This window comes from Mustela erminea, chromosome 16 (assembly GCF_009829155.1).
Source record: "Mustela erminea isolate mMusErm1 chromosome 16, mMusErm1.Pri, whole genome shotgun sequence".
In the NCBI taxonomy this organism is placed as follows: Eukaryota; Metazoa; Chordata; class Mammalia; order Carnivora; family Mustelidae; genus Mustela; species Mustela erminea.
In genome coordinates, this window is record NC_045629.1 from 4421007 (window position 1) to 4439063 (window position 18057).

At 36.6% G+C, this 18057-nt stretch overlaps 1 long non-coding RNA gene across 1 annotated transcript; it reads right to left on the minus strand.

Moving 5' to 3' along the window:
• Nucleotides 1-3350: 3350 nt before the first annotated feature.
• On the minus strand, nt 3351-17552 carry LOC116575293. The gene is made up of 3 exons (XR_004279686.1): nt 17539-17552; nt 3492-3498; nt 3351-3445 (listed from the first exon to the last, which is right to left on the minus strand). It is a non-coding gene; the product is annotated as an uncharacterized LOC116575293 (long non-coding RNA).
• Between the last annotated feature and the right edge of the window lie 505 nt (nt 17553-18057).

The following is an 18057-nucleotide window of genomic DNA, read 5'->3' on the forward strand; positions in this document are numbered from 1 at the left end:
AAAAATAAAACTGTAGGGCGCCTGGGTGGCTCAGTTGGTTATGCATCTGCCTTTGACTCAGGTCATGATTCCAGAATCCTGGGACCGTGCTCAGCAGGGAGTCTGCTTCTCCCTCTCCCCCTAACACACCCCCCCATGCTTGCTCTCTCTCTTACTTGTGCACAAAAATAAAATCCTTAAAAATAAAATAAAATAAAATCTTAATCAATTAAAAATAAAAGTTTTGCCTCTATTTTATGAATTTTCAATATCTAACACACAGCTGAATTCCATACATCCTAGGCCCTAAATAAATACACATATAGGCAATTAAACTTCCTCTGCTCTGAATAAATACTTTAAGGGAGACTCATTGGTCACCATATGAAAACCTTTGGCTGTGAACTGTTTTTCTACTGATTCATTGAGAATGTAGTCAGAATAGAGATTGACAAATTCCTTCCTGTTTTTATTCATAATTGGAATTTTATCACCATTTTCCTTTAGATCCTACATCATGGGATTGCCAAAGTCTCTCTTTGAGATGTCTGGAAAATGATCATCGTGTCATCTTCCACATTCCCTTCATATTCCAATAAATCGTTTAAACTCTGATATAGGACAGGGTGAGAAAAATTCCTTTTTCCCCCATTAGCTTCCTATACACAACGAAGGGAAAATGTATATCCAGTATGGTTATTATAAATAGCCAGACCCAGCATTATGCCAATCAGAGTGAACTGACCTTCAGTTTCAAAAGAGGATGGATTAAAACCAAAACAATTTTGTAGATTCATCATATGTGAACGTACCCATATCTGGATTGAAGATTTCCTCCACAACCCACTGTAAAATTTATTTGGAAACACCTCCCTCATCAAGTCCTCCATGTGGACTGTGGACAGTCAACAATACATACTTCAAAGTTGCACTATGGCAACTGTTGCAACTGTTGTTGCACTATTGCACTATTGTTAATATTGTATTATTCAAGTACTCCTACACTATTTTTTTGTACTGCTGTCTTGTACCAGAAACATTTTCTTTTATTGTTATTTGCTTTTTATCCAATTAAATTGTATATTTGTTTTCCTATTTAAAAAAAATTTTTTTTTAAATTAAAAAAAAAAAAAATCCTTCTCTAGCCGCACTCCGCAGTAGACCGCCATGGGTCATGTCATCCGTGGGAAGAGAAATGACGTTTGCTCGGTGTTGTGGACGGCGCATGTCTGCCCCAACACTTTGCCAAGTGGCGGGACTAATCAAGGGCACCGTGAAGGACGTCCTCTGTGACCCAGCCCAGGTGCACCCCTCGCCAAGGTTGTCTTCCAGGATCCGTACCAGTTTAAGAAGCAGATGGTGGTGTTCATCATTATGGAGAGAATCCACACTGACCACTTCATGTACTGCAACAAAAGGCCCAGCTCAACATAGGCAATGTGCTCCTGGTGGGCATTATGCCCTGGGGCACTATCGTGTGCTGTCTGGAGGAGAAGCTTGTTGACTGGGGCAAATTGCCCCAAGGCTTGGGAAACTATGTCACTGTCATGTCCCACAACCCAGAGACCAACAGACTCAAGTGAAACTGCCCTCAAGGTCAAAGAAGGTCATTTATTTCTTCCTTGTCTAATAAATCCTTGCCTTCCGTAATATCATGATCTTTTCTTCTTTTAATCTTCTAGAAACTTTATTGTTTTCCCTTTCACATTTATATTAACAATCAACCTTGAACTGATTTTTGCACATGAGGGTAATTTATAGTGATAATTTTTATTCCAAGGGGAAAAAATCGCTCTGCCCTAAGTGCTGTGCAGGGTAGTTTCCAAATATAGATGATAGGTAGGTAGATAGAAAGATAGATAGATACTGGATGTGATATTCATATGATATTGGATATGATATATCTATCTTATTACTATGTTTTCCTTAGTCAAAACTATTCTTGCTATATGATACTTAAAGTATAACTACATAATAAGATTTTTGTATGCAGTAGAGTTCTTCAATTTTATGTTTTTTCTTCAAAACTGTCTGAACTATTTTTTTTTCTTTATAAATTTTAAAATCATATTTTCTCCAAAAGAATGTCCTATGATTTGATGGGGATTGAAGTTATCTTAGAACAAATTTGTGGAATATTAAAAGTTTGGAATATTGAAACTTCCAATCCATGAACATGGAAAATCACTTTATTTACATAGATTTCTTTATGTCAGTAACATTTTGCAATTTGATATGTAGAGATTTTGTACAACTGTATGAACTGAATTATGTCCTCCCAAAATTCATATCCATATGAACATATTGGAGATAGGGTTTAAGTCACTAAACCAGTGACATATATATTCATCTCCTGTCTACAACATTTTCTGTAATCCAGGCTTCTTATCCTGGTCTCCAAGTTCCTTAATGATCTACTTATGAGTATATTTCATGCTTCTCTACCCTTTGCTAATACACTGTTGAGTAATATGAGTCACCTGGGTGGCTCAGTCAGTTGAGTGTCTGACTCTTGGTTTTGGCTCAGATCATGATCTTAGGGTCATGGGATTGAGCCCCATATCTGGCAGCACTCAGTGTGGAATCTGCTTGTCCCTCCTCCTCCCCCTCTGCCCCACTCCTTCTGCCCTTGCCCCCACTTGCATGCTCTCTCTCTCTCTCTCTTCTCTCTCATATAAATAAAATTTAAATTATTTTAAAAAGGAGTAATTCAACTTTTAAGGAACTTATTTCTGACTTAAAGTCTTTGTCAAGCTTATTTCTGATTTAGTATCTTTGATATTAGGATCCCTGTACAAAGAATGTTCTTTATACAACTGTTTATTCGTATATGAGTTAAACAAATGTTTATTATAATGAGTTCTTCATTCCAGATAGTCTTCCAAAAGTTTTACATGTAGTCATGATTAAAAGAGGGGGAAAAAAAAGCCTCATCCTTAAGAAATTTATATTTTAGTTCCTCTAAAAAAGAGTACACAAATTAAGATGTCAGCATAGGGTGATATGCATTTGGAGAAAAATAAATAGGTTAAGCAAATAGAGTGTCCACTGGGTAAGTGGAGCATTGCTAATTACAAAGCAGAAGGGTAATTATGGTTGTGATAAGGTCACAGAGAAGTGAGAAAACTGATGATATGATCCATGTGAACAGGATTATAGACAAAGGTAACAGTCAATGTGGAGGCCAACAAAAACAAGGCTGTACTCATGCCCTCCCCTCCATAAAACTGAAGGAGGCTGAGGCTGAGGCGGAAGAAAATGGAAACAAAGTTAAACCTAAATCTCACTAATAAGAATGCTTGATAGGAGAAATGTAACATTCCACCAGGAAACTCCCAATTGTCATCATGTTAGTGCCTCATCAGAGGGAGAAACAGCCTTGACTTGATAATAACCAGGCCTCCAATATCCTGACAGTCTTTTTTACCCTGATAGCCCTTCTGAACATCCACTTTGTCCTCACCTACTGCTGACCCAGCAATCGTGGCCCAATCATTTACTGCCAAGTCCACCCCCACTCTGCCTTTAAAAACTGACTGTAATCTGGTTCAGGGTCCAAGTCCCTACTCTGCTGTGTTGGGTATACTTGGGCCCAAGCTTAAGCTTATCAAATAAACCCTCGTGTGATTGCAATTGCATCGGTGTTGGCTCCTTGGTGGTCTCTCAGACACGAAAACTTGGGCATAACATCAATGTAAGGTCCCGAAGTGAGGATAAGTTTGACTTATTCAAAGAATAGCAGTAAACCACAATGTTTATAGCAGAGAGAACAATGGAGAAAGGATGAGCTCTAATTAATATTGTTTATTACCAAAAAGTAATAAGTCTTTGGGAAGTCTTTGGAGAGTTTATGTTCAGAGAAGCTGCTGTGGACTGAATTATATCCCACTTTCGTGACTCCTACTCCTCAAATTTATATGAGAGTGAAGCCCTCATGGCAGAATTAATGGATTTATAAGAAGAGAGAAAAATTATACTCTTTGCTATGTGAGGGCACAGAAAGAAGGTGACTGCAAGCCAGAGAAACAGGGCTCTCACCAGTTACTACATAGGCTTGCACCTTGATGTTGGACTCTTCAGATCTGTGATAAATAAAGGTCTGCTTTTTAGTCACATAGTCTGTACCATATTGCCATAGCAGCCCAAGCAGACTAATATGAAAGTGATATGCTATGAGCTGTGTCTTAAAAAGGATATCCTGGCTGCTGAGTAGAGAAAAGCTAGACTGGAGGCTTTTGCAGTAATCTAAACAATGAATATTGGTGACTAGAGCTATATCACTAGTGAAGAAGGTGATGAAATCTATTTAGATATTATTTTTGAGATTCCTTAGCAATGTGTACAACAAAAGTCCATGAGACTGATAAGGATCCAGGAGACATAAATTGAAAAATTCCCAGAGCTTTCACAAGGTGATATCTTAGATGTTCAAACTATGAAAGGCCAGAGCAGGGAGTATTGATTGATCACTCAAGGCATTCAGTAGAAACCCCAAAAATGTCACACTTCAATCGTAGGAATAAACTATCACATAATATAGACTACTTCATACCAGACTTCCTGGCCCTAAAATGCCAAAGTCTTTAAGAATGGAAACAAAATACAAACTCACAATAATTTAAAAAGGACAATGTGTAACATTCCATCAAATACTAAACACTGGGAAGGAGATAAATCTAACAAATAGGAACAAATAAGAAATTACAAAAGGAAATAGAAACAAATAAGAAATTACAAAAAAGGTTGATTTAGCAGACAGACTTTCCAACATCTGTTATGAATGTGCTCATTGCTTAAAGATTCAGAGAAAAACAAGAAAATAAAAAAAGAGAGAAATGGATGATATAATAATAAACAAAAGGATATTTCTAGAAATTAAACATACAATATCTAAGTTGAAGTAAATTAGGTAGGCCTTGACAATATAATAGATACATAAAATGTAAGAACAGTGAATGAAGAGATAACAATAGAAGCAAGTCAATATAAATAATATTTTAAATAAGTACAAATAACTGAAATTATACTAAATACATTATCTTAAAACAAAGGTTTTAAATTATAAAGCATCAACCAAAAGATATCTTGGAAACCACTAAATATCTGGGAATTTAATAAAATGTTTCTATAGAATGCATGAGTCAAAAAAGAAATCACAAAATCTGAAAATATATTGAATGAATGTAAATGAAACTTAAAACATTCACATTTTGTGGGACACAGCAAAAAATAGTGACTGTAGGGAAAACTAAAGTAAGTGCTTAAATTACAAAATCAATGGTCTTAGTTTCCACTTCAGAGTTGTTAAAAAGAAAACCACAGGCCCAAATGGCATTATGGTGGTCCAGGCCCCAAGTCAGCAAACCAAGGCTTGTACCTAACCTAACTTCAGTTACAAGCTGCCTATAATGTAACTTTTAACTAGCAAACATAGGAATTTCCTGGTCTCACTAGGAAATGTATTAATAGACTTCCTGCTATTCCCCTTGGGAAGACAACCTTACCAAAACAATGGATTCTTTACTAATAATTTCCTTTTTTTTTCATTCTCTTTCTACCTTTTAAAAACTGTCTTTTTGTGTAACCCTTTGGAACTCCCCTCTACTTACTGGACAGAATGCTGCCCAATTCATGAATTGACTAATAAAGACAAGCAGACCTTTAAAATTTATTTGGTTGAGTTTTTGTTATTTAACAAAAGCTACTAAAAGAACAAACTAAAGTGATTAGAGAAAATAATAAAAATAAGACCAGAATTTATTAAAAATGAAAATAAACAAAAAATTTAAAAAACACAATTATATCTATTTTTTTTCTATAAGAAGCAAAATTTGTAGCTAGATTGTACAAATTACCAATATCAGGAATTGAGGAAAAGATATAAAGATGTCCATAGATTAGATTATTTAATAAAAGAACATTATAATCTTTTTTTTAAATTTTTTATTTTTATAAACATATGTTTTTATCCCCAGGGGTACAGGTCTGTGAATCACCAGGTTTACACACTTCACAGCACTCACCAAAGCACATAAATCTTAAGCAATAAGGACACATTTCAGATATTTCTTAAATTCAAAATATTTCTTACGAATATAGGTGTAAAAATTTGTAACCAAAATTTGGCAACTTAAATCTAGTTATGTATTAAAAAGATAACATACCATAACAAAAGGAGGTTTATTTTACAAATGCAAGTCCGGTTTAACAAGTCAAGAATCATGAATGTATTTTGCCATGTTAACAGAATAAAAGAAAAAAAAGGCAAATTGTGTCAATGGGATATAGTAATCAATAACAAAATTCGACACCTGTTCATGGTACAATCTGCAGGAAAATAAAAAAATAGAATGGAAGTTTCTTAATCTAATAAAGCACAACAAATGTGATACTTACTGATGAAAAGTGAATATTGTCCCACTAAGATAGGGGGTAAGACAAAGAATGAAACAGTAATTCTGCTTAACAATGGTTTTGGAGGCTATAGCCATTATAAAGGGTCAGTAAAGGAAAGAAATTTATACAGATTGAAGGAAAAAAAAAAAAACAAATGTGTGTTATCTGCAGATAATGTTATTCTGTACCTAGAATATCCCAGAAATTTTATAGCAATGTTTCTAGAGAAAATGAATGAGTTTAGCAAAATCCTAGAATATAAGATTACTATGCAGAAATCAGTTGTATTTCTAAATAAGAGCTATAAAAATTCAGGAATTCCAATTTGACAAACACCGTTTATAATATAAGTCTGAAACATGAAATATTTGAATTTAATAAAATGACTGAAAAATGTTAAGCTAAAAACTACAGAACAGTACAGAGAAATCCAAATTTATATATAAAATTAAAATATGACATGGTCATAATTTAATAATTCACTATTGGTAAGATAAAAATTCTCTGAAAATTGGCCTATAGATTCTATGTAAATCCAATAAAATAAAAATACTAAAAGTGCTTTTTGTAGAAATGAGCAAACTGCGTGTAAAACTTACATGAATATGCAGGATGTAGAATACCAAAAAATTTTTGAAAGAGTAAAATTTGTTGGAGGACTAAACACTATATGATTTCAAGACTTACTATAAAGGTAAAGCAATCAAAGCAGTTTGGATATGGGACACCTGGGTGGCTCAGTGGTTAAGTGTCTGCCTTTGGCTCAGGTCATGATCCCAGGATTCTGGGATTGAGCCCAGCATCAGGCTCTCTGCTCCACAGGAAGCCTGCTTCTCATTCACCCACTCCACCTGCTGTGTTCCCTCTCTCACTGTGTCTCTCTCTGTTGAATAAATAAATAAAAATATATTTAAAAAAAAAAACAGCTTGGATACAAGGGTAAATCCCCTGTTCAATGGAAAAGAACAGAAAAACCTAAATTAATACTCACATATATGATTAAATAATATTTTTCAAAGGTAACAGGGTAATTCCAAAGGGCATAAAATTTGTTTTTAATAGATCATGCTGCAACAACTAAATGTTTATTTGAAAAAAAAAAAGATTTGTGATATTTACCTCCCACTATATTCAAAGATTAACTTTAAAAGGATCATATGTTATATACAAAAATTAACTTTAAAAGGACCATATACTGAACTTCAAGTAAAAATTATGGAAATTATGAGTTTAGCTCAAAGAGCCCTGCCAGGTTCTCACAGTGAATCTCAGAGGAAATCCTCTTTTTCTGGTAGAGAAAAGGGAAAAGTAACCATTGTGAAATCAGCCCATGGATTTTTGTTCTCCTTAGCAAGGCTTTCTCTGAGAAAAACTATTTTACTGGACCCTAAATGACCTACCCAACAGCATCCCACTTTAGCCCTCTAAGTGAGGGGAGGGAAACAGCACAGGATCATTAAAAGTCTGAGACATAATTATAAGACTACAGAAAGCTACCCCAATACCAGCCTCCATATTTTACCACCACATGTAGGGCTCCAAATAATAACAGAGAAATACCACTGAAAGTATGGTACATTTCAGACATTATTTAAGAATACTTCAGGGAAACCCAAAGAAAATAAGGGAAGAAAAACAAGAGTAAATTTTAGTTTTTAATACCTACAATTGCAGCAAACATTAAACACAGCTTGATTTTTAGATAAACATAAAAATCTACACTAAATTCCTACTTATCTCAGTTACTTTTTACTCAGAGCATCATGTGTGGCTTTTAACAGAAAGTTATTAAGTCACACTAAAGAAGAAAATAAAAACCCACCCACGAATTGAAGTGACGGAGCAATACTCAAATCCAGACTTACAAATGACAGGGAAGTTAGGATGATCAGACTTGGAATTTCAAATAAATATGGCTGCTTTGCTAAGAGCTCCAGTGAAAAAGTGGACAAAATGCAAGGACAGATGGGTAAGTGGCAATTTTAAGAACCAATGAAAAATCCTAGAAATCAAAAACTGTATCTGAAATGAGGAATGCCTTAGGCCCATCAATACACTGGCCACAACTAAATAAATTGGTAAGAATGAACAAATATTAATAGAAACTCCCAAGACTGAAATGTAAAAACAAACAAACAAACAAATAAATAAATAAATAAATAAATAAAAATAAAGAATATTTGAGAAATGTAAGATAATTAATAAATGTGTCTCATGCATAATTAGAATACAAAAAGATGAGAAAAATCTGCAGAAGAAATGTTTGAGCCATAACAGAATTTTACAAATTTAATAATTGAAACAAAACCATGGGTCTAGAATCTGAGAGAACACCACTCAAGATACAGATAAGAAAATTCCTCACCTAGACATAATAAATTTAAACTACAGAAAACCTAACACTTTTAAACAAAGAGTAAATATCTTGAAGGAAGCCAGACAAAACACTTTATTTATAGAAGACAAGTATAAGAAGTTCATCAGTCTTCAGAAACCATGCAAACAAAAAGAGAATCGAATTAAATATCAAATGTGTTGAACTAAAAAAAAATCCAGTGACCTGCAATGTTGTATTCAGTAAAATTATTCTTCAAAGGAAGAATAAATAAAAACTTCCTCAAACAAACCTTGAGGGAATTTGTCACTAGTATACCTGCTTTGCCCCAAATGTTAAAAAAAGTTCTTCAGAAAACAAAAAAAAAAAAAAGGTATATATCAGAAAATTAGATCTGCATTAAAAAAAAAGAACAGTAGAGAAAGAATATGTAAATATATAATAAAGTCTTTTATTTTTTCTTATTCTTCATTCATTGCACAGATGAAAGTTTCTTCAAAATAACAATAGAAAAAATACATAGTGATTATAGTCATATAAATATAAGTGAATAAGTGAATAAGTGAAGTTACTAACCACATGTTGTAAGGGATACAATGGAGAGATTAGGGATACTTTATTATGGGATATTTGGACTACTTGTGAAGTGGTGTAGTGATATTTGAAAGTAGATTTGGAATAGTCAAGAGCCATCACTAAATAATTAAAAAGAGGAATATAATTGATATACTAAGGGAAAGAGAAAAAAATGGAATTATATAAACTGTTAATTTAAAACCAGAGAAGTCAAGAAAATAATGAAAAACATATCCCCCCAAAAAAGTGAAAGTAAAAAAAAAAAAATACAACTAAGAAAAGTAACAAATATGGCTGAAATTTTTATAAAGTGTCATAAGAGGGAGTACAATTGGGTAAAATAGGTTATACTGAAATAGTATAGCCAAAATATAAAAAATAAATTAGTAAACAAGAGCAACAACAGACCCTAGATTATGTTGAATGAGGGAGATTTACAGTATTCATATTTGCTGTATTTTCTAAAATGTCTAATTTTCAACACCAAAAATTGTAAAACATGCCAAAAAAAAAAAAAAAAAAAAGGAAAGAACAATGAGACATGACCCATACACTGGGAGTGGGGCATTTGGCAAAGGAAAAACATGCAACAGAAACTGGAGGCAAATATTGCAAAGCAGTCATTATAAAATGTTCAAATAATAAAGAGCATTTTATTTAAAGAATTCCTGGAAGGGAGGATAATTTCTCATCAAATAAAGACTATCAATAAGGATATATAAATTCTTTTTTTAAAAGTACTAAATGGAAAATCTGGAGTTAAGAAGTAAAAAAAAAAACCAAAATGAAAGATTCACAAGAGCTCAACTGTAGATTTGAATTAACTGGAACTGGAACTGGCACTGTCTGTGAAGGATTAATTAATATTACTCAATTTGATGGCAAAGACAAAATGCAAAAAATAAAGATTCAGAATTGTGGATATAATTAATTACATCATCAAATACACATGGGAATAGCAAATGGAGAGAAGAGAAAGAAGAAAAATACTCGAAGATAAAATGTCTGGAAATATTTCCAAATTTAAAACGAAAACTTTAAATTATACACACAAAACTCAATGAATAACAAATGAAATAAACACAGATTTCCACACTTAGATATATTATAATCAAAATGTTGAAAGGCAAAGACCAGAAAGAAAACAAATACACACACAAAAAAGAAAGAAACGAAAGCAAAATGATTTATCATACAAAGGAAACTGAGTAAGATTTAACTTTTACTTCTCAGCAAAAACAGTGGAGCAAAAAAGATATATTTAAAGTGCTGAAGGAAAAATCTAACCAAGATTATACTATATTGTACTATTATACTATACTATCGTATTAAAGCTGTATTTCAAAAATTAAGGTGGCTGCATCAATTTGCATTGCCACCAACAGAACATAAGGGTTACATTTCTTCCACATCCTCCCCAACATTTGTTATATTTTGTCTTTTTGATTCTAGCTATTATGATAGGTAGAAGATGATATGTCCTTATGGCTTTTATTTGCATTTCCCTGATGATTGATAATGTTGATAATGTTGAGAACCTTTTTATGTGTCTGTTGGCCATCTGTTTAGATTCTTTTTAAAAAATATGTATTCAAATCTTCTGCCCCTTTTTAAAGTTAATTATTTGCTTTTTTGGTGTTGCATTAATTTCCCTGTATATTTTTGATATTAACTCCTTATCAGATATATCACTTGCAAATATCTTCTCTCCTTCAATAGGTCATCTTATCATTAGTTGATTGTTTCCTTCACTGTCTAAAAACCTTTTATTTTGTATACTCCCATTTATTTTTGCTTTTGTTTCCCTTGCCCAGGGAGACATATCTTGGAAAATGTGGCTACAGCTGATGTCAGAAAGATTACTGCCTATGTTTTTTCTAGGACTTTGTGGTGTGTGTGTGTACAAACACATATATAAACACACACACATATATATATATATATATATATATACACACACAACACACATTATATATATATACACACACATTATATATATATACACACACACACATATACACACATATGTATATGTATTTTATTTATATATATATATCACACACACGTGTGTGTGTGTATATGGTGGAATATCATTTGGTCATTAAAAAAAGAAAGAACTCTCATCATTAGCAGCAACACGGATGGAGCTAGAAGGTATTATGCTGAGTAAATATGCTGAATGAATAAGTGAAATAGAGAAAGAAAAATGCTATATGATTTCTTTTGTATGTGGACTCCAAAACAAAAACCAAAACAGGATCCTAAATACAGAGAACAAATTGGTAGTTACCAGAGGGGAGGTAGGTGAGGGGATGGGTGAAAGAAAGGGGATTAAGAGGTAAAAACTTTCAGCTATAAAATAAGAGTCACAAAGATGAAAGTAGAGTGGAGGGAATATAGTCAATAATATTGTAATGATGTTGTTTGATGACAGATGGTGATCATACCTATTGTGGCAAGCCCTGAATAATGTATAGAATTATTGACTCAGGGTTGCTTAGGTGGCTCAGTCCATTAAGCATCTGCCTTCAGTTCAGGTCATGATCTCAGCATTGGGAATCAAGCCCCACATTGGGGTCTCAGCTCAGAAGGAGCCTGTTTCTCCCTTTCCCTGCTGCTACCCCTGCTTGTACTCTCTCTCTCTGTCAAATAAATAAGTAAAATCTTACAAAAATGAGTTACCAAATTATTTTATTGTATGCCTAAAACTAATATAACTCTGTGCCTTAATTATCTGTCAATAAAATTTAAAAAAAGGTGAAGTGTATATATTGAAAAAAACAAAAACAGAATTTGTTATTGTAGATCCACCTTAAAAGGCAGGTCAAAGGAAATTCTTTGAGTTGAAAAAGTATTTTGAATATGCACAAGAAAGAGAGATTACCAGATCTTTAATTATATTTTAAATTATTTGTTATTTTTAGAAGTAAAAATATATATCTTAACACCAGACAGTATTTTGAATATGCACAAAAAATAAAGATCACCAGAAATTTAGCATGTAGGATATTATTATAAAATACAATATAATTATATTTTCCCTTTATTTTAGTAACTGATTAAAAAGCAATTGCATGATGCAATGTATATAAAATTGTATTGTTGGTTTATAATATATAGAAAATAAATATATTTGACAAAGCAGCACAAAATAATTGGGATGGAACAAAGCTGTATTTAAGTAAAGCAATGATTATAAAGAGTAATTTGAAGCATAGAAACAAAAAAATATGGTAAACGGTAACATAACAAAAACATAGCTGACAAAATTATGTAGCAAATACATATTTGTTCTTTCTTCTCTCAGCTTTTCAACAATACAAATATATATCATGCTTAAATAAAGCAATAATTATAGCAATGTATTTTATAGTAACCTGTATATACATAATATGAATTATGTATATACAGGTTACTATAAATATAAAAGGAAGAAAAACAAGGGCAAGCAATTAAGTTATATAGAAATAAAGTCTCTGTCATTCAAATTAGGTTAATATAAATTTGAAGTGAATTTTGATAGGTTAAGATACATATTTTAACCTCTAAGAATAACCAATAATTTAAAATATAATTAAAGATCAGTATATGAATAAAAATATTACATTCAGAAATAATGACTGAATTTAAAAAAGGAAAAGTGGAAGAGAGAAAAAAGTTACATATAGAAAATAAATGGAAAACAGATAGCACATGTGTATCCAACTATATCAATAATATCATTAAACATGAATAGCTAACCCAAACAAAAAAGCAGAGATTGACAGACTGGCTAAAGAAAAAGGAGTTAAGGTGGTGGAGGAATAGGGGGACCCTCAGCTTGCATCATTCCTTGAATACAGACAAATATTAAATCATTTTGAACCACCAAGAAATTGATCTGAAGACTGAGAAAGTAAAACTTCATAGCTTGAAGTGGTAAAAGAACCACACCATGGAAGGTCGAAGCAACAGAGAGTTGACTTGGGGAGAAAAGAACTGCAGGTTCTGTGAAAAGGAGGGAGCCCTGATTAGAGAAAAGTGAGAAAGAAAGAGATAAAGAGTGAAAATACATGCAGGGGTTGCAGAAGAAAAACTCTTCCACAAAATCACTGACTGGGAAAAAGATAGGGGATGAGTACTGAAAGTTTTTATAAACAGTGGAGTGAGAAGTCTGAAACTTTGGAGGTCTGCACTATTGTTAGGGTCCTGCCTGGGCGGCTTGGTAGTGCTCCAGTGGCGAAGAGAGATAGAGACCTGGGAGCAGGTAATGTGGTCTGAGGATTCCCTGGGTCACAATGGGAGAAACAGTTCACCTCCAAGTGCAATTCTGACTGATGGCATGGCCTCTAGGGACAGAAGACCTGGCAGGCACCATTGAGCTGCCCTGTGTCGGGGACTGCCTCCGGCCGGGAAAGTCCGCGCCATTACAAGAAGGTGCTTGGCTCACTGCTAGCAAAGTACGCTGCAAGTATACAATGAACTTTCTGGTGAAGCCCGCCTAAAGGAGGACATAGTTATTGTCGTATCAAATTTAATCAGCATAGTAACAGGACTCTCATTGGCTCTCCCCATTGCTTGACCCCTTATTGGTCACCCTGCTGTATATAAGCTAAGGAAGTTGATTAAATAAACGGAAATGAAGCATTAACACCATACCAGGCTCATTGTCGTCCTTGCGGGCCGAGGGCGACAAATGGTGCCGAAACCCAGGAAATATTAAGAAAAATAGAAAAACCTTGCAAGGGAGAAGTCCGCAGGTAAGCGGGGAAGGGACCACGATCAAAGTGGTGGGAATCTTGTACAAGACCGCAATAAGAAGCGGGGCGGCCTTAGAGCCGGGATTTAACAAGTCCGCAATAAGAAGCGGGGCGGCCTTAGAGCCGGGATTTAGTGAGTCTGCAATAAGAAGCGGGGCGGCCTTAGAGCCGGGATTTAACAAGTCCGCAATAAGAAGCGGGGCGGCCTTAGAGCCGGGATTAAGCAGCAAGTATACACGGAACAGCCATTAGGTTGGGATTCTAATTATGGGTTCTGGACTGTCAAAGTCGAGGTTAGAGGGTTCCCTAAAGGACCTTCTAAAGGCCAATGGCACGCCATTAAAAACGAAAACAGTTGACACAGTGGTGCCTTGGTTTCTGGACGAGGGCTTGCTAAATATCCCCCAATGGGACCAGTTAGGTGAGGATTTTAAGAAGAGGGATTAAAAACAAACCATTGCTGCCGGGAACGTTAGTTATATGGACTCTAGTCAGAGGGTGCCTGGGAGGATATAAGCCGAAATGTGATTCAGTTATTCAGGAGGGCGCTGAGGCACTCGAGGAAGTTAAAGAAGAATGCTCATCTCATGCTTCGGAAAGGAGTAGTTCTAGCGAAGGGGAAGAAGAAATGTCGGGGGAGGAGCTAGAGTGGAAGTTCAAATTAAAACCAGACCCTCCCTGTTCAGCAGTGACCCCTAGTGCTCCGCCTCCTTACAATCCCCTGGCGGGGGAGATAACATGTAAATGTCATCCCTCTACTAATGAGGATTGGAAGACCGCATGGAGGGGGGCCAATAGCAGCTCGATTTTCCCAGTTCTAGAGGACCAAAATCATCAACGGTATCACCAGCCATTGGAATTTAAATTAGTTAAAGAATTAAAGGAAGCGGTCATGCAGTATGGCCCTCAGGCAGCATTTACTATTTCTCTAGTGGAATCCATAGCAGGCATGAATTTAATCCCCGAAGATTGGGGGAATTTAGCAAGGGCAGCCCTCTCTGGAGGGCAATATTTGGTCTGGAAGACAGCATGGCAAGAGCATTCCCAGGATGTTGCACGGCGTAATGCCGCGGCATTCCATTACAATGGAATCTGGATATGCTTATGGGCATGGGGCCATACACTGGTAAATATGACCAACTGCAATACAACCCTGCTGTATACATGCAGATTGCGGCTTCCGCTACCAAAGCATGGAAAATCCTCCAGGGCAGTGGGGACTTGCAGGGTCAACTATCTAAGGTGATACAAGGACCAAATGAAGCATATGCTGATTTTGTTGCAAGATTGATGCAAACAGCTGGGAGAGTATTTGGGGATGTTGACACAGCCATGCCTCTAATTAAACAACTGGCCTATGAGCAAGCCAATAAATGGTGTAAAGAGGCCCTTAGGCCATGGAAGGCTAAAGATTTAAGCACATACATTAAGGTATGCAGGGATATTAATGACAGTGTTATTCAAGGACAAGTACTTGCTTCAGCCATTACTCAAGGCCTTCAGGGCTTTCAGCTATCCCAAGGTAAGGGCGCTAAAGGAAATTCTGGGGAATGCTACAAATGTGGAGCTCCGGGGCACTTTAAGCGAGAATGTCCTGACAGCAAGGGTCCCCCAACAGTAAAGCAACCTGGCATATGTCCTAGGTGTGGCAAGGGTAAACACTGGGCGAATGAATGTCGCTCATTAAAAGATATTCAAGGTAATCCACTACCCCCAAGGAATTCAAAAAACGGGAAATGGGGCCCATCACCCCAGGGCCCTCAAATGTATGGGGTGCTTCAACAGGTAGCCCGCACGCATTACCCGCCAACGAGCCAAGGCGGGCTACAAAAGGAAGCGCCGGATTGGACATCCGCGCCACCACCAGACTTGTACTAACCCCCGAGATGGGAACCCAGGTGGTGGAATCGGATTTTAAGGGCCCACTGCCTGTGAATACTGTAGGCCTATTATTAGGGCGTAGCTCCACAGCCCTTGCTGGATTAATAGTACACCCCGGAGTAATTGATGCTGATTATACAGGAATAGTCAAAATATTAGTGTCTTCCCCTCGTGGCATTACAGTTATCAGTCCAGGTGATAAAATAGCACAAATTATAGTGTTACCAAGCTGTCATAAACCATTCCCCAACACAGAAAAATCCCGTGGACAGAGGGGTTTTGGCTCCACTGGCCCGCCCCTCGCATGTCTACAATCCTCAAGGACAGGCCATCGTGGAACGTGCCCACTTAACCATCAAACAAACTCTTTTAAAACAAAAAGGGGGAATAGGGGACACGTTCCGGTCCCCTAAAGACAAACTAAATACAATTCTATTTATTTTAAATTTTTTGACGCTCGGTAAAAACGGTCAAGCAGCAGCTGAAAGACATTCAGCCCATATGGATTCTTCCCCCAAGCCCTTAGTTCTTTGGAGGATATCCTTACAGGACAATGGAAAGGCCCGGATCCTGTATTAATCTGGAGCAGAGGCTCCGTTTGTGTTTTCCCACAGGACAAAGAAGTGCCGATTTGGATTCCAGAGAGATTGGTCCGGAAGGCCCCTGAGAACGAGGATGAGGACAGAGGAAGCCGTGATCCTCCTACTGTCGTGGGGGACTCTGATATTCCTAATTCCCCCGACGGCGACACGTGAATTATGGGCTATTCTGAAGGCTTGGTCCTATCCTTTACCTTTAACTAATTCTTCCTTTATCTTCCCCCCATTCTTCACTAGCTGATGTACTGAGTGTTGGTTCTATTGTTCCTTTTTCTGCGCTTTGTGTTACCCCTGTAAAATTCTCTCAATTTAATAAGGCCAGCAATTCCTCCCAACAGTTCTCTTAGTTTTTGCAGGGTACTTGGTCTGATGATTTTCAAAATTTCACATGAATCCTTCTGGCTGAGATAACTTGAGTAAATAGTATACGTGTGCAACCAGCTTCCCTTCCAGAGCTATTTCCAACATTCAGCAATATGTTCCAGTTCACCAAACAATGGGCTGGTACAATTGGTCATCTTGTCCTCCTCCTTATTGGCATTCTGCTTCTATTCAGAAACGTTCACCAATGGAGAACACAGCAGCGAGAGCAGAGGCGAGCTATAGCACAAGCCCCTATGTCAATAGAGGCTGGGACATCTCCCCAGATATGGCTAAGCATGCTAGATCGGTAGTCAAAGACGGGTAAGATCAGTAGAGAAACATACCAACCTAAGACAGGACAGAGATCATCGATATCTTGTGTCTGATGACGGGTAAGGATGTTTTCTGCTACTGACGACCTAAGACAGGCACGATCTCTGCCATAAAACAAAAAAGGGGGAGATGTCGGGGACTGCCTCCAGCCGGGAAAGTCCCCGCCATTACAAGAAGGTGCTTGGCTCACTGCTAGCAAAGTACGCTGCAAGTATACAATGAACTTTCTGGTGAAGCCCGCCTAAAGGAGGACATAGTTATTGTCGTATCAAATTTAATCAGCATAGTAACAGGACTCTCATTGGCTCTCCCCATTGCTTGACCCCTTATTGGTCACCCTGCTGTATATAAGCTAAGGAAGTTGATTAAATAAACGGAAATGAAGCATTAACACCATACCAGGCTCATTGTCGTCCTTGCGGGCCGAGGGCGACAGCCCTGTTCACTAGCATAGGAACAACGACATCAGCTGAGGGAAGCAAACCTTGATGCAGGGTTTTGGCTGCACTTTACCATAAACTCTGACCACTGTTCAGTCACACAACCAATTGCTGAGACAAACCAGCAAATTGCAAAAATGCTGCCAGATCCTCCTCCAGAGGATGAGCATGGGTCCACACCGTGTGGATCTCTAAAATTTAGAGTTTTGAAATCCAACCATCTGCCTGAGATAAAACACAGGAGTATTGTGCTGCCTGGCAGGAGGATAGCTGATGCCCACAGGGTGAAGGCAGGGATCTGGTGGAAGCTGGGGACACAAGAGGGGTGATTGCTATTCTGTGAAGCCTTCTTGAAAAGTGATAGCTACAAACTTCCCAACCTTGGAATGGGAGAGTGGGGCATCGCAATTCCCAGG